Here is a 24,344-nt window from a genome sequence, read left to right on the forward strand (position 1 = left end):
AACCTTGCCTACCACAACTGGATCATTTCAGGGCTTTTACAGGTTTGTATTCACTGAACCATAACGACATCTATTTTTTTCTGTAAATGTGCATGTATGTTTTTTTTCATGGAACCCTTTGTTCACCTGCCAAGTACCCTTTCAGGCAGATCCTGCACCCAAATGTCGAGGGCATGGCCATTGCCCGTGTGGACCATGGCCTGACTGCAGAGAGAGGCCCGTGGCCAGTCCGCAGCGGGCAGCCAAACCCGACTGAACATGGTCTTCGGCCATTCACAGCATGAGTTAGCAGCATTATATGGTCTTCAGTCATGGCCCACCGCTGGAAGCCAACCCCAGATGCACACAGCCTTTGGCCCTGTACAGCGGAGCATGCTTGCCAGGCTAGGCCTGTAGTCTAGCCCATTGTAAAACCCTCTGGAATTTGACTACCAACCCCTCTGCACAGCCTTTGGTTGTACACAGCATGAATTATCTGGGACCCGCACCCTGTCCATATAGGGCACGCAACTACCAATCTTCTTAAAACAGACAGTTGTGAAGCCTCTGTTCTTGGGCAGCCAATGAAAATGGCCTAAAATCCTTGACCTTCAGTCAAGGAGTGAAGGAGCAGCGTACTGGCACGTTGGAACATTATATTTTAATAAAGAGACACTAACTCCAGGTTGCGAGACACTCTGTTGCAATTGCCCCTGGCTGGCCCTGATGAAGGTGGTTTCCATTGCCGTTCTTCCACCGAAACGCGTTGGCCCTTCCTTCTAATTAGATCCAACCTTTGGTTGTCTGTGGACAAACTGGTGTAAAACAACGTTTTTTTTTTCGGGTGTAGTAGAGTGATGTATGACTAGGATGTGTGATAGAGTGGATGTGTTGTGTTTGTGTTTCTCGACCTGGGTCATAATAACTGTCTCGTTATTTTTTAAAAAAAGATATGTTTATCTACTCTGACTTTGTAAATATAATATGAATTTTTGTATATTGATTTAAAGAAAATTACATGAAATACAGTGAATAACTATCTGTTTTCAAATAAGAAAAAAGAAAATATGAATTTTTGCATGACAAAAAAACTGTAAAAAATAAAATTAAATAAATAACCTAATAAGTTGAAGATGTGGTTTATGTATGCCCGTGTTATTGGAGGCTTTCCCCAATGATAAAGTGGATATAGGTCAAGAGGGAGTTCCTTTCTTGTTTCACGCAACTACCAATAGGCACATCTTTTGGCCGTGTGCAGCAAGGGTTGGCCGCATGGCTTGTGCTGCTGACAGACCTTGTGCCCCACCAATCTCCTTCTATCTCTCTGTTTCTGTTCCATGATTTCCCTTGTTAGGTACACTGATGTCCTCAGTGATGTAATTGGTGATGTAATAAGTGATGTCATCAATGGTGTCACTTGTGATGTCCTCAATAAGGTCATGTGTGATTCCATATGCAATGCAAGGAGGTTGAACGAGTTGTGATTTTTGCTCGGTGGTTTGTCACTTCTGATCAACAACCATCACTGAGTGTCTAACTGTGGTTATTCAGGAAATTTGGGAGTTTACCAAGCCCCGCTGCACTCTGTTTTTGATCTCTTCATCTTGTGGCAGAGATGGCCAGGCCGCTACACCAAAGACACTGCAGGAAGACCACCCCACGGCTGTTTTTTGGTTTGTTTTTTGGCTTTTGTGCTATTTTTAAGGTTCTTATCGTGGAACCTATGTTTTATTTTTAAACTTATGTTAGACTTATTTTAACTTTATTTTTTCAATTCTTTTGCTGTTTTGTCAAACAGTTAAACTTTTTTGTGCTCTTCTTCATTTCTTCACACTTGTGAAGAATGCGTTGTGGTATTTTTTGGGGTGCTGATTCATAGCAGATAAGATGATGTTTTGTTCATTTCTCCTGAACAATTAACCTTTTTACTTTTACTACAGCCTCCTCTTTTCTTCCCCCGCCCCAGCTTAAAGTAGTTCCAACAGTACTGTTGGAAAGTTATTAGTCGTAGTAAATGTGCATGTGCGACTGGCAGTAGGGCCACTGACACAGCTCGGAATAGGTCTCAGAATATTATTCCCATGCTCAACCCCTGGTAGCTTGGCTGCGAGCAGGCAGGAGACAGGTGTGTAAAGCATTTAGACACACCAATTCAGTGCGTAATTAAAACACAACACACAATAAAACTCCCATGCAAATTTATGAAAATAGGAAATATTTTTATCTTTTAAATGAAACAAAAACAAAAAAAATCTGAAGAAATAAATTTTTTAAGATTTGGCACTTTATAGTACATTGAAAACTATAGTGCCGATTGCGACATCTGGTCGTGCTCGACTGGGGACAAAGTCAAAGTTTCAGGCTGACCGCGAGGGAGCCCTGAGAGGCTACCCCTCGAAGTAGGCATCATTCAAAGTTTTTACCTTTGGACTTCAAAACGTTTTGGGAGCTTTTTCTGCTGGGGTCTTCACAAGTCCAGGTTCGGTGAGGGTCTCCAAGGAGCTCCCGGTCAAACTCTGGAAGTCGGACCTGCAGAGCTTTTCAGTGAGACAAACGAGCAGGAGCAAGCCAGCTCGTGGTTAAAGGTCACCGGCTTGGCTCTTGCGGTTGAGTCGGTCCCCCCATGGAGCTTTTTTTCAAAGTTGCTCCAAATATCTGGAACTTCTTCCTGAAGTTCCTCTTGTGGGTCCCAAGTGTCCAAAACACAATCCAACAGTCTGAAATCTCTAAGAGGGTCCTTGAAACTTTGGGACTTCAGTTCCCACAATCCACTTGCACAATACCCTTACACATCCACTGGACGCACTCAAGGCTGGGGGTTCTTGGGGGTGAGGATCCAGGTGAGCTCAGTTTACCTGTAGCTTGCAGGGAGTCCATTCTTTATCCCTATTGAAGCAAGTTAGGTCCACAGGGATGTAGTTTAGGATTGTGCAGCAGGTGCAGTGCACCAGAGTGCAGGTCCTGGTTGGTGCAAATCAAACTTACAGCATGGACACTTCTCTTAGTTTCAAGCAGCAGATGTGAGACCCTCTGCACTTCTCACATATTTATTCTGTGTTCTCTGGGGTCAAGCAGGAGAGCACTCCTGCGCAATGAGGTGCTGGGCAACACCCAGAGCATGACCACTTCCTGCAGAGCGTGGCATAATGGTCTCCCAGAAAGCACTGTTCATACAAAATTCAATATAGCTGAAGTCTCTGAAGAGGAGCAGGAACCAGTGAAACCAACCTGCAGTATGACTCATTTCCATAGCTCTTCTCCCACAGACATCTGCAATGTTGTTCCTTAAGTCTGCCATTTGGTTGAGTTCAGAGGGTATGTGGAGAGATGGACCTGGACTTCTCTTCCCGTACCATCCTTCCTTTGGAGCGGCTGGTACAAGGAAAGACTAGAACAGTGACCAGCAGGTCACTACATCCCTCCCAAACTTTATTCAAACTAGGACAACAAAGTCCAACCTGGAGAGAGAATGAAACAACAAATAGAAAGCTTCCACTGAGTGTATTCAGCTGCTTTCAGAACAGGACAATGGTACAACTGCAGCTAGGACCACCAGTACTATTCGGCTCAGTTCAGTGGTGCACGGCGGGTCCAGTCTTCCCTTGACTCAAGGCGGGGAAGTTGACAACCAAAGTCTCTATATATATACAGTTCACTGTGACGGTGCAGGTGGAAATAGTGAATCTAGCAGATATTACGTTTTCACAAAATGCGTCCTGGTTCCACGAGCATCAAGCCTCTGACGACGGATGACATCTTGGTTGTTGTGTATTCATCGCCGAGGCAACAGTGCTTCCAGCTGCTGAGTGGTGAAATAATTACAGACATCCTTCCCTCACCAGAATGCCCCACTCCTGGGTGTTCCCTCTCACAGGATATCCCGCTGCCTTTTCACCAGGCTTCCACTGGACTGCGTGTACTTCGTTGTGTCACTCCAACGCCACCGTCTAGGTTCGTGAAGGAAGTGCTTCGAGTCCCACCTTCAAGTCCCTCGCTCCACCTGGATGGTAGTTGTTTCCTGATAGTATTACTCCTGCCATCCAGACTCTGGTGCACCAGCATTGATAGGATAGCCTTTAGAAGAACTAGCTTACTATACAAGATCTTAGTCTTACCGGGACCAGCGGGAAGCTATTGTAGACTCATCTCTCATGTCGGGACCCCGCTCTCACCGGTAATCCCTGAGGCCCTTGCCCCTGGATCACCACTGTCTGATTTGGCATGGTCAGATCCTCTTCTAGACCTCACCTCGGAGGTCACTCAGGATATTCGAGCAGAACCACAATCCAGTCTCCCATCTGACCCCAAATGCGGATGTTACCAATGGTCCAGCCTGCACAGATCTGCAGGCGCCAAGTTAGCTTGGTGTAACTGAATACTTCTGGACTGCCAGCCTCTGATGATGCGACCAATGTTACTGAGGTACCGTGCTACACTCTGGATGTTCTTGCACTCAGTTGTCTTCTTTATCTTGTGGTGTGCCAAATGTCTAACTACACCCTCCTCAATTTCTTTTGTCTCCCTTCTATTCTTTCTTTGGGCTCCTTCTACAGTGGCCTTATGCCACCCGATTTCCTTTTCCTTGTTCTTTAACTTCGCGACGCAGTCTGGTCCCATCTTGTCTTGCTCTTCTTCTCTGACCAGGCCTCTCCATGTGACGTGCACTTCACACGAGTCTCCCTGCCCCATGTCTTACCCCTAGGATAATGCATTCTCCTCGTCCAGTGACTAGACCTCTTATCATGACCTTCTTCCTTTTCACAACCTCTCCTAGGTTTTCATACTTTGACTTCAGGTGAATCTTCTCTGACCTCCCGCTGGTCATCTTCTCTGACCTCCCACTGGTCATCTTCTCTGACCACTTGCAGGCCATCTTCTCTGACCACTCGCCAGTCATTTTCTCTGATACCTCTCACTGGTCATCCTCACTGACCTCTCACTGGTCATCTCCACTGACCTCTCACTGGTCATCTTCACTGACCTTTCGCTGGTCACCCTCACTTACCTCTTGCTGGTCATCCTCACTGACCTCTTGCTGGTCATCCTCACTGACCTCTCACTGGTCATCCACACTTACCTTTTGCTGGTCATTCTCACTGACCTCTCACTGGTCATCCTCACTGACCTCTCACTGGTCATCTTCACTGACCTCTCATGGGTCATCCTCACTGACCTCTTGCTGGTCATCCTCACTGACCTCTCACTGGTCATCCACACTTACCTTGTGCTGGTCATTCTCACTGATCTCTCACTTGTCATCCTCACTGACCTCTCGCTGGTCATCTTCTCTGATCCCTCGCTGGTCATCCTCACTGACCTTTCACGGGTCATCTTCGCTTGAGGACACGCTCCTTGCCCCTTAAGGCTACCCCGTCGTGGCACTCTTCAGCCTCTCCTCAGGTAGGCTGTGTATGTTCCGTCACTCCCTGCGACCACCTGGACCCTCTTCCCTTTTACCTGGCAGGTTCCTTGGCTCGGCACTGCTGTGGAACCAGGGGTCACTGCACCATCTCTTCTCACAACAGCCCCCTCCTTAGGGCAACATGGACACACTCTTGCCTAGTCTCTTTTCCAGTGCATGCTTTCGTGGTGCTAACCCTACTACAGTCCAGGGCTGCTGGTTTTGCCTCCTATCTCAGGGCTATTGTTGCTGCTGGGTCTTGGCTAGGGGCAGCCTTAAGCTACTTGGGGTTTCTCACTGCAGGGATTTACAGTCTCCCTCTCCTTTCATGATTAAGGCTTCTGGGTGCTGCCGCCATGACCATTAGGATTCCGTCAGGCTTCTTATTATTATTGTCATTCCTCCGTAGATGTCCTTGGCTTTTGCAGTGACCACCCATAGCTACTAGAAGGCACTACAGCATTGTTCCTAGGGGCCATCAAACTCCCTGCTGCTGAGAGCCTCATCACGTCTCCCTCTCTCTCTGATGGGGCTTTCCTCTTTCAGGGAATTTGGCCCTCTACGGCCAGGACACGCTGTCCCCAGGGAATCTCCACATGGCCCACAGCTCCACCCGCTGCATCTTATTGATAGAGGGAATGCAGAACAAATCAAAACATTCACCCCAGTCAAGAGATCTGGATTAAATCCATCATTCTTCTGCTCACCATGCCACCCCAGTTTAGACCTGGCCATATGCAAATCAGTCTTGACCCTGTTCCTCATGGGAACAGTCCAGCCCGAACTCTTGAGACATCAGCTGGTGGCACTGCCACCACTTCTTCCCACAGCCTGCAGGCTATACTTCTTGGGATGCCTCATGCTGCCGCCCCCCCCCCCCACTCCTGCTGGCCACGCTTTACCCGCAGGCAGGGCACTATCTCTGATTACCGGCCTCACCATGACCACTCACTACAGGAGACCTCAGGCAGGACAGCGGCTCCTCCTCATGCTGTAAAATTTAATTGTTTTTTTTAATTTAGTTTCACTACAGGCATTGGTGCATCCTGTGACCTGTAGGCGGTGCTGCCACCGCTCCACACTCCAAGCCAGGACCTCTGCAAAGAGCGGCAGCACTTCAACTCCCACACTGAGCAGTGCTCATCAGGTAGGGGGGTGCGTGGTGTAATGCTCACTCGTTGGGTGTCTTTGCTCATCAGGTAGGGGGGTGCGTGGTGTAATGCTCACTCGTTGGGTGTCTTTGCTCATCAGGTAGGTGGGTGCATGGTGTACTGCTCACTCGTTGGGTGTCTTTGCTCATCGGGTAGGGGGGTGCGTGGTGTAATGCTCACTCGTTGGGTGTCTTTGCTCATCAGGTAGGTGGATGCGTGGTGGTGTACTGCTCACTCGTTGGGTGTCTTTGCTCATCGGGTAGGTGGGTGATTGGTGTACTGCTCACTCGTTGGGTGTCTTTGCTCATCAGGTAGGGGGGTGCGTGGTGTACTGCTCGCTCGTTGGGTGTCTTTGCCCATCAGGTAGGTGGGTGCTTGGTGTACTGCTCGCTCGTTGGGTGTCTTTGCTCATCAGGTAGGGGGGTGCGTGGTGTACTGCTCGCTCGTTGGGTGTCTTTGCCCATCAGGTAGGTGGGTGCTTGGTGTACTGCTCACTCGTTGGGTGTCTTTGCTCATCAGGTAGGGGGGTGCGTGGTGTAATGCTCACTCGTTGGGTGTCTTTGCTCATCAGGTAGGTGGATGCGTGGTGGTGTACTGCTCACTCGTTGGGTGTCTTTGCTCATCGGGTAGGTGGGTGATTGGTGTACTGCTCACTCGTTGGGTGTCTTTGCTCATCAGGTAGGGGGGTGCGTGGTGTACTGCTCGCTCGTTGGGTGTCTTTGCCCATCAGGTAGGTGGGTGCTTGGTGTACTGCTCGCTCGTTGGGTGTCTTTGCTCATCAGGTAGGGGGGTGTGCGGTGTACTGCTCACTCGTTGGGTGTCTTTGCTCATCAGGTAGGGGGTGCGCGGTGTACTGCTCACTCGTTGGGTGTCTTTGCTCATCAGGTAGGTGGGTGCGTGGTGTACTGCTCGCTCGTTGGGTGTCTTTGCTCATCAGGTAGGGGGGCGCACGGTGTACTACTCGTTCGTTGGGTGTCTTTGCTCATCAGGTAGGGGGGTGTGCGGTGTACTGCTCACTCGTTGGGTGTCTTTGCTCATCAGGTAGGGGGTGCGCGGTGTACTGCTCACTCGTTGGGTGTCTTTGCTCATCAGGTAGGGGGGTGCGTGGTGTACTGCTCGCTCGTTGGGTGTCTTTGCCCATCAGGTAGGGGGGTGGGTGGTGTACTGCTCGCTCGTTGGGTGTCTTTGCCCATCAGGTAGGGGGGTGTGTGGTGTACTGCTCACTCGTTGGGTGTCTTTGCTCCCACCCAGTCTGGCCTCAAGAACTGGCAGCATTTTCTTGTCCTATATGTACAGGCCACACTGACCACCTCTGCAGCACGGGTATGTCTCCGGTCAGGCTTGCCACTTGGACTGCATGCCACTTCAGCTTTCTCATGTTGTTTTTCCAGGGGCTCACCTCATGCCCCTCAGGCCACCAGTCACTGCTTGCTACCACTGACAGGACATGCCCTTAACATGGGCTACGCTTCCTTCCCCCCTTTCCACCATCACGGCAGCTGCACATGCGGGTCCATCCGCTCGTCGCCAATGTAATGTTGTGGGGCCCTAGGCCCCCATGAACTTAGAAGGATGACACAGACACTGGATTGTAGTTAGTGAAACTGGCCAAGGGCACGTGCGCCCCGCCCCTTTTATTATCAGGGTTACATGTCCAGTGATGCCTGTGTTGGAAGGGTGTGGGGGTACTAAGTATTAAGTACTAAGTATTAAGTATTAAGTATTAAGGTGTAAGCTAGCTCTCTGAGAATGGCTGGTACAAGGAAGGACTAGAACAGTGACCAGTTGGTCACTACAGCAAGAACACAGGGCCCGATTCACAGAACTAACTTAAGACAAAATCCTAAACTTACTACTTTTGGTATTCACAGAAGTTAGGATTTTGTCATAAGTTTGTCTTAAGACAGACTTAAGACAGAATCCTAACTTCTGTGAATACCAAAAGTAGTAAGTTTAGGATTTTGTCTTAAGTTAGTTCTGTGAATTGGGCCCAGTATTATTTACAACAGAATTACACGGTTTTGTGGCCACGGTCCACACGAAACATTTAACATAATTTAGCGCCTTTTCATTCCTTTGCATCTGTTCTTGCTCGAGAATAAATATGCGGCGAGCATTGAAGTGCATTCGGCCAGCGTGCTTTTTAGTTGTTAATAACACAAAGGCCCCTGGGAGCCGGACGCCGGCGCTCAACAAGGCGCTCTCTGCTAACAGGCCGCTAATCACAGGCAGCGCTACTCTGTAATGATGCCAAATTACCTGAAATGGCCCTTTAAATGGCCTGAAAGCAGAGTCCCCAACCATCTCACTGCATTCATCATCCTGCTCTGCGGCCGCGATGCTGCTTTCTGCACCGCCCGCACCGGCGCGTGCCTCACCTTGCCAAAAACTCCCTTTAATAATAACTCAAGGCCTGACTAACGAGGCACCTCTGTTCCGTTAACGGAATAAAAACTGTGTTTACAAAAAACAGAAGATGTAAAAGCTGCGGCTTTTAAGTGTTTAACCGGCGGTGGGGCGCCGCAGGATAGCGCCCCGTGGAATAGAACCTGGCAGGGGTTTGAAAAGCCAATATCCATCAGAGCCCTTTCAAGGGCTTGGATTAATGCCAACAACTAGAACAGCACCTGGGGCAGGGGTCTGGCCATCTGTGTCCGGTGGGAAGCCATGCTTTGGAATGGAATAACCAGGCAGGGGCGTTACCCTGTAGTAACGATGACGTCACCCTGCCCCTTGCCGCCTGCCAGCAGGTAATCCCGTATTCCTAAATTTGTTTCCTGTGCACATTTCATCAGGTAATACCTCCAAAGTTTATACTGGAAAAGGAGGCCCGAAAGAGAGTGAAGGATTTAGCGTTCTAGTGTTTGGCCTCTTGAGGCAACCCACCGGAAACTCCCTGCACACTGTATCACTCTCTGGCCAGGCGTGGCCAGAGAGCTATAAATAAATGGGCCGAGGTCGCTCGTGACTTCCGGTCCCAACTGGCTATCTGTGTGTGATGTACCATTATTCAGTGTGCTTAATATTTTGGGCCTACAGGCATATTTTAAACAAAGAGGGGGGGGGGGACCAAGGAGCTATAAAGGTCAAGTCAAGTCAAGAGAGTTATATAGCGCGCTACATACCCATAGGGTCTCAAGGCGCTAGAGGGAGGGTGGGGAATTACTTGTCGAATATCCAAGTTTTAAGTTGCTTTCTGAATGCTAGGTGGTTCTGGGTAAGGCGAAGGTGAGTGGGAAGTGAGTTCCAGGTTTTATCTGCCAGGTAGGAGAAGGATCTACCTCCCATGGTGGTTTTGTTGATGCGAGGTACCGTGGCAAGGGCTTGGTTGGAGGATCGCAGCTGACGGGAGGGGGTGTAGAAGGACAATCGTGTGTTGAGGCATTCGGGCCCAAGATCGTAAAGTGCTTTGTGTGCGTGGGTTAGGAGGCGGAAAGTAATCCTCTTATTTACGGGGAGCCAGTGGAGGTTTTTCAGGTGACCAGAGATGTGGTCGTTACGCGGGATGTCTAGTATGAGTCTGGCTGAAGCGTTCTGGATGCGTTGGAGTTTTTTCTGGAGTTTTGCGGTGGTACCGGCGTATAGTGTGTTTCCGTAGTCCAGGCGGCTCGTGACCAGTGCGTGGGTGACCGTTTTTCTAGTTTCGGTGGGGATCCAGCGAAATGTTTTTTTGAGCATGCGAAGAATGTTGAAGTAGGATGATGAAACGGCGTTGACTTGTCTGGTCATCGAGAGTGAGGAGTCCAGGATGACGCCCAGGTTCCGTGCATGGTCCGTCGGGATGGGGGCTTGTCCAAGGGCTTCTGGCCACCAAGAGTCATCCCAGGCGGAGGTGGAGGTGCCTAAGATGAGGACTTCTGTTTTGTCTGAGTTCAGTTTCAGACGGCTGTGCTTCATTCACTTGGCTACTTCTTTCATTCCTTCGTGTAAGTTGGTTTTTGGCGGTATTAGGGTCTTTGGTGAGTGATAGGAACAGTTGAGTGTCATCGGTGGAGCAGCGCCAGGGTTACCTGGCATCCACACTGGTGGAACTTCACGCATGGGAAACTGACCAGACGGATCTAACTGTCTCTCAACATCCTCAACAAACAATGCTTGAGGTATCGGAGAGGGACGGAAAGATAACAACCGCTCAACAGCGCGTCGAACGTTGGTATCCACTATCATACCGCTCGAGAACTGAAGCTGCAGATCAGACAAAGCGGTCAACACATCGTCAGATGCATCGGCCGATATCTGGTCGCGCAGAACCTTGCACATTTCTTCGAACACGTACCTCTGTGTCGGTACATTAAATTGACAGAACGTATCAAGTACAGCACGTGGAGGATTTCTAAGAGGGTGCGTCATCCAACCCATCGCCATGTTATATAACGCAGCACGTTCCCTGTTACCGGGAAGCTGACTAGGTCTTTGTGGACCGTCCGAAACAGCGGACCCAAGAACAGGGCCAAGAGAATTGAAGAAGCTAGCCGCAACCGGAGGGGTACGACATCGAGTAGAGGGAGAAGTATAGCATAAGGGAGTAACAAGAGAAGAGGTAGAAGCAGAAGAAGCAACAGGAGTAAGTAGGGTAGGAGCAGTAGCGGGAGCAGGAGTATGTGGAAGCGGAGGAGCAGTAGGAACAGCAGTAGGCAAAGGAGCAGGAACAGCCGGAAGAACAGGTAGAGGAGCAGGGACAGGGGGAACCACAGGAGCTGCGGTACCCTGTACGTACGGAGGTGGTGACTTCATAAGATAGGACATTAAAGGATCCTCAACTAATTCTTCCTTTTTATCCGACTCCGTTCGCAAAGCAGGATAGCATTTATCTATGGACATACGCTGTAGCCTATCAAAAACTTCCTTTTCCTTATCCTCCTTATCACGCTGAAACTGCTCTGCTTTCTTTACAATAGTAGCAACACCATCTCTCTGATTACGTTTAGTCTGTCTGATCTCTTTCTGTCGGGCTTCTTTACGCCACAACCGAAAGACATCAAACATGGCCGGCCTTGACTTTTTCTCAAACAATTTAGCCTCAAGATTGTCTAAGATCGTGGTCTCAAAACTACCATGAGGTGGCCAACTAAGGGCACCATCTTTTTTGGTATAACGAATCCAGTATTCATTAAAAGTAATTGGGCCTAGCCCGTGCTTACTGTAGAGCTCATAAGTGGGAGTTCCAACCGGAGGTATCGGACAAGAGTCCTCCAGTCGGGAATCCGTACCACAACGTCTGAAACAACTAAACAAAGTACTGCGACCAGGCATCTTGCACACTAGCCGAGTTTCACAAACGTCAAGGGTTACGGGATTTACCAAGTCCCTGCAAAGAGCAACAACCCTCGGTTTTTGGCGGCTGCAGTCGTCAAATATCACAACAAAGTACCAAGAACCACAAATGCAATGGAACCATGCAACAACTAAGCAACCACAACCAAGAACTCTGGGAGCGACCCACAAATACTTAACTCAAGGATCGATGGCGTCACCAGGAAGGCCCGTCAATCGTCTCGCTATACCAAGGTCTACGCCAGGTGCCAAAACAGGTCTACAGTCAGGGCAGCAGTCCGTCGCAGCCGTCAGGAGGCGGGAATCTTCGCGGGAAAAGTCTTCGGGCCACTTATTTCGACAACAGGATTGATGAAGCGGAGTGCACCTTCCCTCGGAGATTTCACACGAAGTTCCTCACGATCGTCGGGCTTGGACCGGTACCACTGAAGCAGCCCAACGTTGGGCGCCAACTGAAGGACTGGGTTATTTAAGACCCAGCGGTGCCAGGGGACAACACCTGAAACCTTCGTGGGTAACCTGCTCCGGCGTACGAATGACAGAGACACGGGACACTTCCTTCGGCGTCAAAGATTCGAGGTTTATTCACTGCAGGGAACACACAAGTCACAGGAAGTACAACGAGTGTAAGTTCGAGGAGACTGCTTCAAATTGCTACTGTGGATCGCTCCTTTTATACAGATTTCTCCCATAGGGTTACATGGTACACAAAGTTTTACAACTTGGTTCCCATAATTATCCCCGAGAGGGGTCACTTTGTTCACTTTGATACATTCAAGGTCCGGAGCATAAGTGCGGAAACATTTGGCGGTTCCCAACTGTAAAAACCCATCTTCCCACCATTAGCACATTCCAATCGGCAGTAAAACAGCTCGAAGAAGGAACAAGGACAGGTGCTGAGGAAGATGGAAACAGTGGGGAGATCGAAAAGGGTGTAAAAAGGGGAGGTATCAGGAAACACGAGCTACGGGCATCAAAGGGACGTGCCTAATGAGATGCACGGCTGAGACAATAGACCGGCACGGCAAGATGAGCCTCGAGCGGGGCCATCTGCCTTACAGTATCATCCCCCTCGTCATAAAGACACTTTCAAAGAACATGTGTCTTCCGCAAATGTCTTGGGAATCCCAGGGTCGCGAAACGGACAACGTCCGTTCGCTGGCTACTTGAGGGCAAGAAACAAAATGGATGCCATATCTAAGATGGAACCCGTGGGTACAGGTGAAAAACCCACGTAACAAACGAACGGTTCAGGTTAGCACAGCGAAACTGCACACACCCACTAAACTCGTCATTTGCGGTTCATAGATACCAGACTCGGCCATATTCGTGCGAGTCGAAAACACCACTTACAATTGTCACGGAACCTCATCTGGCACAGGCTTTCGGAGTTGTCCGCAGACCGTACTGGGCAAAGGACGTTGGGCAAGATTTGATCGGGGGTTACCAGATGGCAACGGACTGCGGTCACAGTGGCCCCCGTGTCGCGGAGGGCTTCGGCCCGGTGTCCATTAATGGTGACCCACTGGCTGTACTTCTGCGTGTTGGCTGGGATGGGGGCCCGCTGGACCATGTCCCTTTCTCCTAGACATACCAGGGACATGGCTGCAGGTTCCCACTCTGTCTGATAATGTTCGCCATCTTCGGCTTCTTCTTCGCCTTGCTCTTCTCCCAGGGCGATGGCGGTGATCTGGCGGTTCATTGGACCTGGGGTGTTGTTGGATTGGCTTTTCGGACAGTTGGGGTCATTGGCGTAATGGCCGGGCTGCTGGCATTTGTGGCAGACAATGTTGGAGCGGAACCCCCGTCACGTCGGAGGACTTCCTCTTCCGGCCGGAGACGGGGGTTGCTGGTGGGGGGCACCGTGGCGGTGTCCCTGCCCCGACCCTGGCCTCCTCCTCCTCCTCGCGGACGGTAGGACCCCTGGGAGGCTCTGTTTTGTTCGCCCGGCCAATTCCGGGGGACCCGGGTGCTCACCCATCGATCCGCTTCGTTAGCGAGTTTCCGGGGTTCGGTCAGCTTGCTGTCGAGGAGATGCTGCCTTAGTTCAACGAAACAATTATTGGAGAGGTGCTCCCACACGATGAGATCGACCAATTGTTCGTAGGTGGTGACCTGGCTGCATTTGATCCACCCCTCTAAGGCTCGGCTAAAAAAGTTCACATATTCCACCCAGGTGGTACCGGGGATTCTTTTACAGTCTCGGAATCGCTGCCAGTACATCTCGGGGGTGAGCCCATAGCGAGTGAGAAGGGCGGCTTTCATGTGCTCTTAGGAGGTCATCTCTGCATCGGGGAGTTGTAGCAGGGCATCTCTCCCTTCGTTGATGAATCTCCCCCACAACCCGGCTCCCCAGTCTTTCCGCGGGATACAGTGGGAGATCATAGCTACCTCGTAGGCTTTGAACCATTGCTGGATGTCGTCGTTCCGGTAGTATTCTCGGACGACGTCTTTGGGAATGTGGACCTTGGTGTCCGTAGGGGGAGCGGAGCTCTGGTTTTCGGGGACGCCGAGGTCCTTGTTTTGTCTTCGAATCTCTAGTTCTTTTGAGCTGCGCTCGTGTTCGTACGCTAGTTTCTTCTCTTCCAGCTCCCTCTGACTTTTTTTTTCTTCTCGTTCTTCTCGTAGCCGTAAGTGTTCGAGGGCTATCTTTTTTTCCGCTAGTTTCAGTTCCCCATCTAAGCGGAGTCGAGCCAGTTCCAACTCGTGGAGCCGACTCCTCTCTCGTTCTCGGGCCTCCTCGGAAGAGAGGCCCGCTCTTCTTTCTTCTTCGGGTGTTGCAATTGTTTCTGTGGTCTCAATGCTTTCGTTTTGGGGTGGGGACGCTCCTGTCTCCACCCAAGACTCCAAGGTGTGCTTGAGGTCATCTTTGGTGCTCAGTCCCGTGGTAGCGATGCCCAAGTCTATGCAGAATTGTTTTAATTCCTTGTGGCTGTATTCTTCTAGCCGTTCCCTCTGGAATTTTGCGGTTGTTCCGGTCTCTTTTGTCGTCATTGTTCCTGTGTGTCGTGGGGTGAGTTACTCTCCGTACGATTATGCGTTGACTCGAATCGCGCCGCTGGCCACCAATGTTAGACGGGGACCCTGAGGGTCGGCCGAGCAAGGGGGAGAGGGCTCCTGGCGAGGCCCTCTCCGTAGATCGTACGGACGAGCAACTACCCCCCCACAGATAGACGCCACACAAAGATAGGTTCTGCACACTTTTATCGGTATTCTTAAGCAGGTGATACTGGACGATACAGTAAGACCAGTATATGGTGGTTTCTTCAATTCTAGTCTCTGGGGGAAAAGGGGTAGCGGGACAGTCTTGGTACCGGTCCGGTACAGGCGTATAGCTCTCAATCCTCGAGCTGGAGGGTTCTCAAGTAGGGGCCGCGGCAGCGCCAGCAGGCCTTCAGGGATAGTTCACGAGGTTGGGCCAGGGCAGCGCCAGCAGGCCTTCAAGGATAGTTCACGAGGTTGAGCCGCGGCAGCGACAGCAGGCCTTCAAGGATAGTTCACGAGGTTGAGCCGCGGCAGCGCAAGCAGGCCTTCAGGGATAGTTCACGAGGTTGAGCCGCAGCAGCGCCAGCAGGCCTTCAAGGATGGTTCACGAAGAGGATGAGCCGCGGCAGCGCCAGCAGGCCTTCAAGGATGGTTCACGAAGAGGATGAGCCGCGACAGCGCCAGCAGGCCTTCAAGGATGGTTCCACAAAGAGGAGCCGCGGCAGCGCCAGCAGGCCTCCAAGGATGAGTTTGTCTCGGGTCTCTCGACTCCAGGATACAACTCCCTTCCGGTTCTGGAACTACCCCAGTTATAGGTCTGGCGTCCTTTGATGTCCGGACCCTCGCACTTGGAGGTCGGGGGGTCCGGGATGAGGGAGTCCAGACACCCAGCAGGGGGGTGGAGCCAGCGCCCAGGGAGGCTGGGGGCGATCGAAACCAGGCGGAGGGGAGCCATCAACACTCCTTCTCCCATTGACTCGCCAAGTGGTCTCGTTACCCCCTGGGTGGATGGTGGTGCCTCGATGTCGGGGCCTGGCTGGGCCTGAGGTGGAGGTCGACCCGAGGCCATGAGGCCTGGCCGTGGAGGGTCTAAAATGGCAGCTGGGCCGGGGACGGTGGTTCGGCAAAGGGCCCGGGCCAGCCGAGAAGGTGGTGGTTACGGGTCCGGGTTCCGTCGGGGAAGAGCTGGGGGGTGACCCAGAGGGCAGCAGGTGTGGTTCTCGTCCAGGGAACAGGGGTAGCAGTAGTCCGGGACCCGCCATGCGGGAGGGGTCGGACAACGCCGCGAGGCCGGTCCAACAGAATGCGTTTTAAAACTTGCGTTGTTACAGCATGCGTGCTAAAAGCATGCGTTGTAACAACGTGCATCCGCCCTGTACAGCGGAGCATGCTTGCCAGGCTAGGCCTGTAGTCTGGTCCTTTGTAAAACCCTCTGGAAGTGGACTACCACCCTCTCTGCACAGCCTTTGGTGGTACACAGCATGAGTTATCTGGGACCCGCACCCTGTCCATACAGGGCACGCAACTACCGATGGGCACATCTTTTGGCCGTGTGCGGCAAGGGTTGGCCGCATGGCTTGTGCTGCTGACAGACCTCTTGCCCACACCAATCTCCTTCTATCTCTCTGTTTCTGTTCCATGATTTCCCTTGTTAGGTACACTGATGTCATCAGTGATGTAATTGGTGATGTAATAAATGATGTCATCAATGGTGTCACTTGTAATGTCCTCAATAATTTCATGTGTGATTCCATATGCGATGCAAGGAGGTTGAACGAGTTGTGCTTTTTGCTCGGCGGTTTGTCACTTCTGATCAACAACCATCACTGAGTGTCTAACTGTGGTTATTCAAGAAATTTTGGAGTTTACCAAGCCCCGCTGCCCTCTGTTTTTGATCTCCTCATCTTGTGGTAGAGATGGCCAGGCCGCTACACCAAAGACACTGCAGGCAGACCACCCCACGGCTGTTTTTTGGTTTATTTTTTGGCTGTTGTGCTATTTTTAAGGTTCTTATCGTGGAACCTATGTTTTATTTTTAAACTTACATTAGACTTATTTTAACATTGTTTATTCATTTTTTTTTTTGCTGTTTTGTCAACAGTTAAACTTTTTTGTGCTCTTCTTCATTTCTTCACACTTGTGTTTTTTTTGGGGGGTACTGCTTCATAGCAGATAAGATGATGTTTTGTTCATTTCTCCAGAACAAATAACCTTTTTACTTTTACTACAGCCTCCTGTTTTCTTCCCCCGCCACAGCTTGAAGTAGTTCCAGCAGTACTGTTGAAAGTTATTAGTCGTAGTAAATGTGCATGTGCGACTGGCAGTAAGGCCACCGACACAGTCTCTGAATATGATTCCCATGCTCAACCCCTGGTAGCTTGAATGCGAGCAGGCAGGCTTACCTTAGGAGACAGGTGTGTAAAGCATTTAGAAACAACAATTCAGTGAGTAATTAAAACACAACACACAAAAAACTCCCATGCCAATTTATAATAATGGGAAATATTTTTATCTTTACAATGAAACCAAAACAAAAAAACTCTGATGATAAACATTTTTTAAGATTTAGCACTTTATAGTACATTGAAACCTATAGCGCAGATTGGGACATCTGGTCGCGCTCGACTGGGGACAAAGTCAAAGTTTCAGGCTGACTGCGAGGGAGCACTGCACGGCTACCCCTCGCAGTAGGCCTTGGTCAAAGTTTTTACCTTTGTACTTCCAAACTTTTCTGGAGCTTTTTCTGCTGGGGTCTTCACAAGTCCAGGTTCGGTGAGGGTCTCCAGGGAGCTCCCGGTCAAACTCTGGAAGTCGGACCTGCAGAGCTTTTCAGCGGGACAAACGAGCAGGGCAGGTCAGCTCGTGGTTAAAGGTCACCGGCTTGGCTCTCGCGGTTGAGTCGGTCCCCCCATGGAGCTTTTTTTCAAAGTTGCTCCAAATATCTGGAACTTCTTCCTGAAGTTCCTCTTGTGGGTCCAAAGTGTCCAAAACACAATCCAACAGTCTGGAATCTCCAAGAGGGTCCTTGAAACTTTGGACTTCAGTTCCCACAATCAACTTGCACACAAAAATTACACATCCACTGGACGCACTCAAGGTTGGGGATTCTTGGGGTGAGGGTCCAGGTGAGCTCAGTTTACCTGTAGCTTGCAGGGAGTCCACTCTGTATCCCTATTGAAGCAAGTTAGGTCCACAGGGATGTGGTTTAGGATTGTGCAGCAGGTGCAGTGCGTCAGAGTGCAGGTCCTGGTTGGTGCAAATCAAACTTACAGCATGGAAACTTCTCTTAGTTTCAAGCCGCAGATGTGAGACGCTCTGCACTTCTCACATATTTAATCTGTGTTCTCTGGGGTCAAGCAGGAGAGCACGCCTGCTCAATGAGGTGCTGGGCAACACCCCAGAGCATGACCACTTCCTCCAAAGTGTGGCATAATGGTCTCCCAGGAAGCACTGTTCATACAAAATTCAATATGGCTGAAGTCTCTACAGAGGAGCAAGAACTAGTGAAACCAACCTGCAGTATGACTCATTTCCATAGCTCTTCTCCCACAGACATCTGCAATGTTGTTCCTTAAGTCTGCCATTTGGTTGAGTTCAGAGGGTATGTGGAGAGATGGACCTGGACTTCTCTTCCCGTACCATCCTTCCTTTGGAGCGGCTGGTACAAGGAAAGACTAGAACAGTGACCAGCAGGTCACTACATCCCTCCCAAACTTTATTAAAACTAGGACAACAAAGTCCAACCTGGTGAGAGAATGAAACAACAAATAGAAAACTTCCACTGAGTGTATTCAGCTGCTTTTAGAACAGGACGATGGTACAACTGCAGCTAGGACCACCAGTACTATTTGGCACAGTTCAGTGGTGCACGGCGGGTCCAGTCTTCCCTGGACTCAAGGCGGGGAAGTTGACAACCAAAGTCTCTATATATATACAGTTCACTGCGACGGTGCAGGTGGAGTGATAGTGAATCTAGCAGATATTACGTTTTCACAAAATGCGTCCTGGCTCCATGAACATCAAGCATCTGACGATGGATGACATCTTGGTTGTTATGTATTCATCGCCGAGGTAACAGTGCTTCCAGCTGCTGAGTGGTGAAATAGTTACAGACATACTTCCCTGACCAGAATGCCCCACTCCTGGGTGTTCCCTCTCACAGGATATCCCGCTGCCTTTTCACCAGGCTTCCACGGGACTGCGTGTACTTCGTTGTGTCACTCCAACGCCACCGTCTAGGTTCGTGAAGGAAGTGCTACAAGTCCCACCTGCAAGTCTCTCGGTCCACCTGGATGGTAGTTGTTTCCTGATATGATTACTCCTGCCATCCAGACTCTGGTGCACCGGCATTGATAGGATAGCCTTTAGAAGAACTAGCTTACTATACAAGATCTTAGTCTTCCCGGGACCAGCGGGAAGCTATTGTAGACTCATCTCTCATGTCGGGACCCCGCTCTCACCGGTAATCCCTGAGGCCCTTGCCCCTGGATCACCACTGTCTGATGTGGCATGGTCAGATCCTCTTCTAGACCTCACCTCGGAGGTCACTCAGGATGTTCGAGCAGAACCACAATCCAGTCTCCCATGTGACCCCAAATGTGGATATTACCAATGGTCCAGCCTGCACAGATCTGCAGGCGCCAGGTTAGCTTGGTGTAACTGAATACTTCTGGACTGCCAGCCTCTCATGGTGCGACCAATGTTACAGAGGTACCGTGCTACACTCTGGATGTTCTTGCACTCAGTTGTCTTCTTTATCTTGTAATGTGCCAGATGTCTAACTACACCCTCCTCAAGTTCTTTTGTTTCCCTTCTATTCTTTCTTTGGGCTCCTTCTACAGTGGCCTTATGCCACCCGATTTCCTTTTCCTTGTTATTTAACTTCGCAACGCGGTCTGGTCCCATCTTGTCTTGCTCTTCATCTCTGACCAGGCCTCTCCATGTGACGTGCACTTCACACGAGTCTCCCTGCCCCATGTCTTACCCCTAGGATAATGCATTCTCCTCGTCCAGTGACTAGACCTCTTATCATGACCTTCTTCCTTTTCACAACCTCTCCTAGGTTTTCATACTTTGACTTCAGGTGAATCTTCTCTGACCTCTCACTGGTCATCTTCACTGACCTCTCGCTGGTCACCCTCACTTACCTCTTGCTGGTCATCCTCACTGACCTCTCACTGGTCATCCACACTTACCTTTTGCAGGTCATTCTCACTGACCTCTCACTGGTCATCCTCACTGACCTCTTACTGGTCATCTTCACTGACCTCTCATGGGTCATCCTCACTGACTTCTTGCTGGTCATCCTCACTGACCTCTCACTGGTAATCCACACTTACCTTGTGCTGGTGATTCTCACTGATCTCTCACTCGTCATCCTCACTGACCTCTCGCTGGTCATCTTCTCTGATCCCTCGCTGGTCATCCTCATTGACCTCTCACGGGTCATCTTCTCTTGAGGACACGCTCCTTGCACCTCAAGGCTACCCCGTCGTGGCACTCTTCAGCCTCTCCTCAGGTAGGCTGTGCATGTTCCATCACTCCCTGCGACCACCTGGACCCTCTTCCCTTTTACCTGGCAGGTTCCTTGGCTCGGCACTGCTGTGGAACCAGGGGTCACTGCACCATCTCTTCTCACAACAGCCCCCTCCATAGGGCAACATGGGCACACTCTTGCCTAGTCTCTTTTCCAGTGCATGCTTTCGTGGTGCTAACCCTACTACAGTCCAGGGCTGCTGGTTTTGTCTCCTGTCTCAGGACTATTGTTGCTGCTGGGTCTTGGCTAGGGGCAGCCTTAAGCTACTTGGGTTTTCTCGCTGCAGGGATTTACAGTCTCCCTCTCCTTTCATGATTAAGGCCTCTGGGTGCTGCCGCTATGACCATTAGGATTCCGTCAGGCTTCTTCTTATTATTGTCATTCCTCCGTAGATGTCCTTGGCTGCTGCAGTGACCGCCCATAGCTACTAGAAGGCACTACAGCATTGTTCCTAGGGGCCAGCAAACTCCCTGCTGCTGAGAGCCTCATCATGTCCCCCTCTCTCTCTGATGGGGCTTTCCTCTTTCAGGGAATTTGGCCCTCTACGGCCAGGACACGGCCAGGACACGCTGTCCCCAGGGAATCTCCACATGGCCCACAGATGCACCCGCTGCATCTTATTGATGGAGGGAATGCAGAACAAATCAAAACATTCACCCCCAGTCAAGAGATCTGGGTTACACCATCATTCTTTTGCTCACCATGCCACCCCAGTTTAGACCTGGCCATATGCAAATCAGTCTTGACCCTCTGCCTCATGAGAACAGTCCAGCCCGAACTGACAAGCCAGGTCCTCCCTGGACCGGACGGTTTCAGGGTTTCACCCCTCTTCAGCCAGGATAGCTTGATTCCAGTGGCACAGTGAGCCAAGGACCCACGTGTGGGCATACATGGCGCATTTAGGGCGAGAAAGCAAAAGACACACAATTGATGAACGGAATGCAGAACAAATCAAAACATTCACCCCCAGTCAAGAGATCTGGATTAAATCCATCATTCTTCTGCTCACCATGCTACCCCCGTTTAGACCCGCCCATATGCAAATCAGTCTTGACCCTGTGCCTCATGGGAACAGTCCAGCCCGAACTTGTGAGACATCAGCAGGTGACACTGCCACCACCTCTTCCCACGGCCTGCAGGCTATACTTCTCGGGATGCCTCATGCTGCCCCCCCCACTCCTGCTGGCCACGAGCTGGCTTTACCCGCAGGCAGGGCACTATCTCTGATGACCGGCCTCACCATGACCACACACTACAGGAGGCCTCAGGCAGGACAGCGGCTCCTCCTCATGCTGCAAGGTAAGTGTTTTTTTTTTAAATTTAGTTTCACTACAGGCATTGGTGCATTCTGTGACCTGTATGCAGTGCTGCCACCACTCCACACTCCAGGCCACGTCCTCTGCAAAGAGCGACAGCACTTCAACTCCCACACTGAGCAGTGCTCATCAGGTAGGTGGGTGTGTGGTGTACTGCTCACTCGTTGGGTGTCTTTGCTCATCAGGAAGGTGGGTGCATGGTGTACTGCTCACTCGTTGGGTGTCTTTGCTCATCAGGTAGGGGGGTGCGCGGTGTACTGCTCACTCGTTGGGTGTCTTTGCTCATCAGGTAGGGGGGTGTGCGGTGAACTACTCACTCGTTGGGTGTCTTTGCTCATCAGGTAGGGGGGTGTGCGGTGTACTGCTCGCTCATTGGGTGTCTTTGCTCATCAGGTAGGTGGGTGCGAGGTGTACTGCTCACTCGTTGGGTGTCTTTGCTCATCAGGTAGGTGGGTGTGTGGTGTACTGGTCACTCGTTGGGTGTCTTTGCTCATCAGGTAGGGGGGTGCGTGGTGTACTGCTCACTCATTGGGTGTCTTTGCTCATCAAGTAGGGGGGTGCGTGGTGTACTGATCAGTCGTTGGGTGTCTTTGCTCATCAGGTAGGTGGGTGCATGGTGTACTGCTCACTTGTTGGGTGTCTTTGCTCATCAGGTAGGTGGGTGCGTGGTGTACTGATCGCTCGTTGGGTGTCTTTGCTCATCAGGTAGGGGGGTGCGCGGTGTACTGCTCACTCGTTGGGTGTCTTTGCTCATCATCTAGGTGGGTGCGTGGTGTACTACTCACTTGTTGGGTGTCTTTGCTCCCACCCAGTCTGGCCTCAAGAACTGGCAGCATTTTCATGTCCTATATGTACAGGCCACTCTGACCACCTCTGCAGCACGGGTATGTCTCCAGTCAGGCTTGCCACTTGGACTGCGTGCCACTTCAGCTTTCTCATGCTGTTTTTTCATTGGCTCACCTCATGCCCCTCGGGCCACCAGTCACTTCTTGCTACCACTGACAGGACATGCCCTTAACACGGGCTACGCTTCCTTCCCCCCTTTCCACCATCACGGCAGCTGCACATGCGGGTCCATCCGCTCGTCGCCAATGTAATGTTGTGGGGCCCTAGGCCCCCATGAACTTAGAAGGATGACACAGACACTGGATTGTAGTTAGTGAAACTGGCCAAGGGCACGTGCGCCCCGCCCCTTTTATTATCATGGTTACATGTCCAGTGATGCCTGTGTTGGAAGGGTGTGGAGTGGAGTGTAAGCCAGCTCTCTGAGAATGGCTGGTACAAGGAAGGACTAGAGCAGTGACCAGTAGGTCACTACAGCAAGAACACAGGGCCCGATTCACAGAACTAACTTAAGACAAAATCCTAAACTTACTACTTTTGGTATACACAGAAGTTAGGATTTTGTCATAAGTTTGTCTTAAGACAGACTTAAGACAGAATCCTAACTTAAGTCTGTCTTAAATCTGTCTTAAGTCTGTCTTAAGACAAAATCCTAACTTCTGTGAATACCAAAAGTAGTAAGTTTAGGATTTTGTCTTAAGTTAGTTCTGTGAATTGGGCCCAGTATTATTTACAACAGAATGACACGGTTTTGTGGCCACGGTCCACACGAAACATTTAACATAATTTAGCGCCTTTTCATTCCTTTGCATCTGTTCTTGCTCGAGAATAAATATGCGGCGAGCATTGAAGTGCATTCGGCCAGCGTGCTTTTTAGTAGTTAATAACACAAAGGCCCCTGGGAGCCGGACGCCGGCGCTCAACAAGGCGCTCTCTGCTAACAGGCCGCTAATCACAGGCAGCGCTACTCTGTAATGCTGCCAAATTACCTGAAATGGCCCTTTAAATGGCCTGAAAGCAGAGTCCCCGACCATCTCGCTGCAGTCAATCAATCCTGCTCTGCGGCCGCGCTGCTGCTTTCTGCACCGCCCGCACCGGCGCGAGCCTCACCTTGCCAAAAACTCCCTTTAATAATAACTCAAGGCCTGACTAACGAGGCACCTCTGTTCCATTAACGGAATAAAAACTGTGTTTACAAAAAACAGAAGATGTAAAAGCTGCGGCTTTTAAGTGTTTAACCGGCGGTGGGGCGCAGCAGGATAGCGCCCTGTGGAATAGAGCCTGGCAGGGGGTTGAAAAGCCAATATCCATCAGAGCCCTTTCAAGGGCTTGGATTAATGCCAACAACTAGAACAGCACCTGGGGCCGGGGTCTGGCCATCTGTGTCTGGTGGGAAGCCATGCTTTGGAATGGAATAACCAGGCAGGGGCGTTACCCTGTGGTAACCATGACGTCACCCTGCCTCTTGCCGCCTGCCAGCAGGTAATCCTGTATTCCTGAGTTTGTTTCCTGTGCACATTTCATCAGGTAATACCTCCAAAGTTTATACTGGAATAGGAGTCCCGAAAGAGAGTGAAGGATGTAGCGTTCTAGTGTTTGGCCTCTTGAGGCAACCCACCGGAAACTCCCTGCACACTGTATCACTATCTGGCCAGGCGTGGCCAGAGAGCTATAAATACATGGGCCGGGGTCGCTCATGACTTCCGGTGCCAACTGGCTATCTGTGTGTGATGTACCATTATTCAGTGTGCTTAATATTTTGGGCCTACAGGCATATTTTAAACAAAGAGGGGGGGACCAAGGAGCTATAAAGGTCCAGTTTCCATGCTCCTAATATAAATCTATTTATCAACAGGAGG

The sequence above is a fragment of the Lissotriton vulgaris genome, chromosome 11 (assembly GCF_964263255.1).
Source record: "Lissotriton vulgaris chromosome 11, aLisVul1.2, whole genome shotgun sequence".
Lineage (NCBI taxonomy): Eukaryota > Metazoa > Chordata > Amphibia > Caudata > Salamandridae > Lissotriton > Lissotriton vulgaris.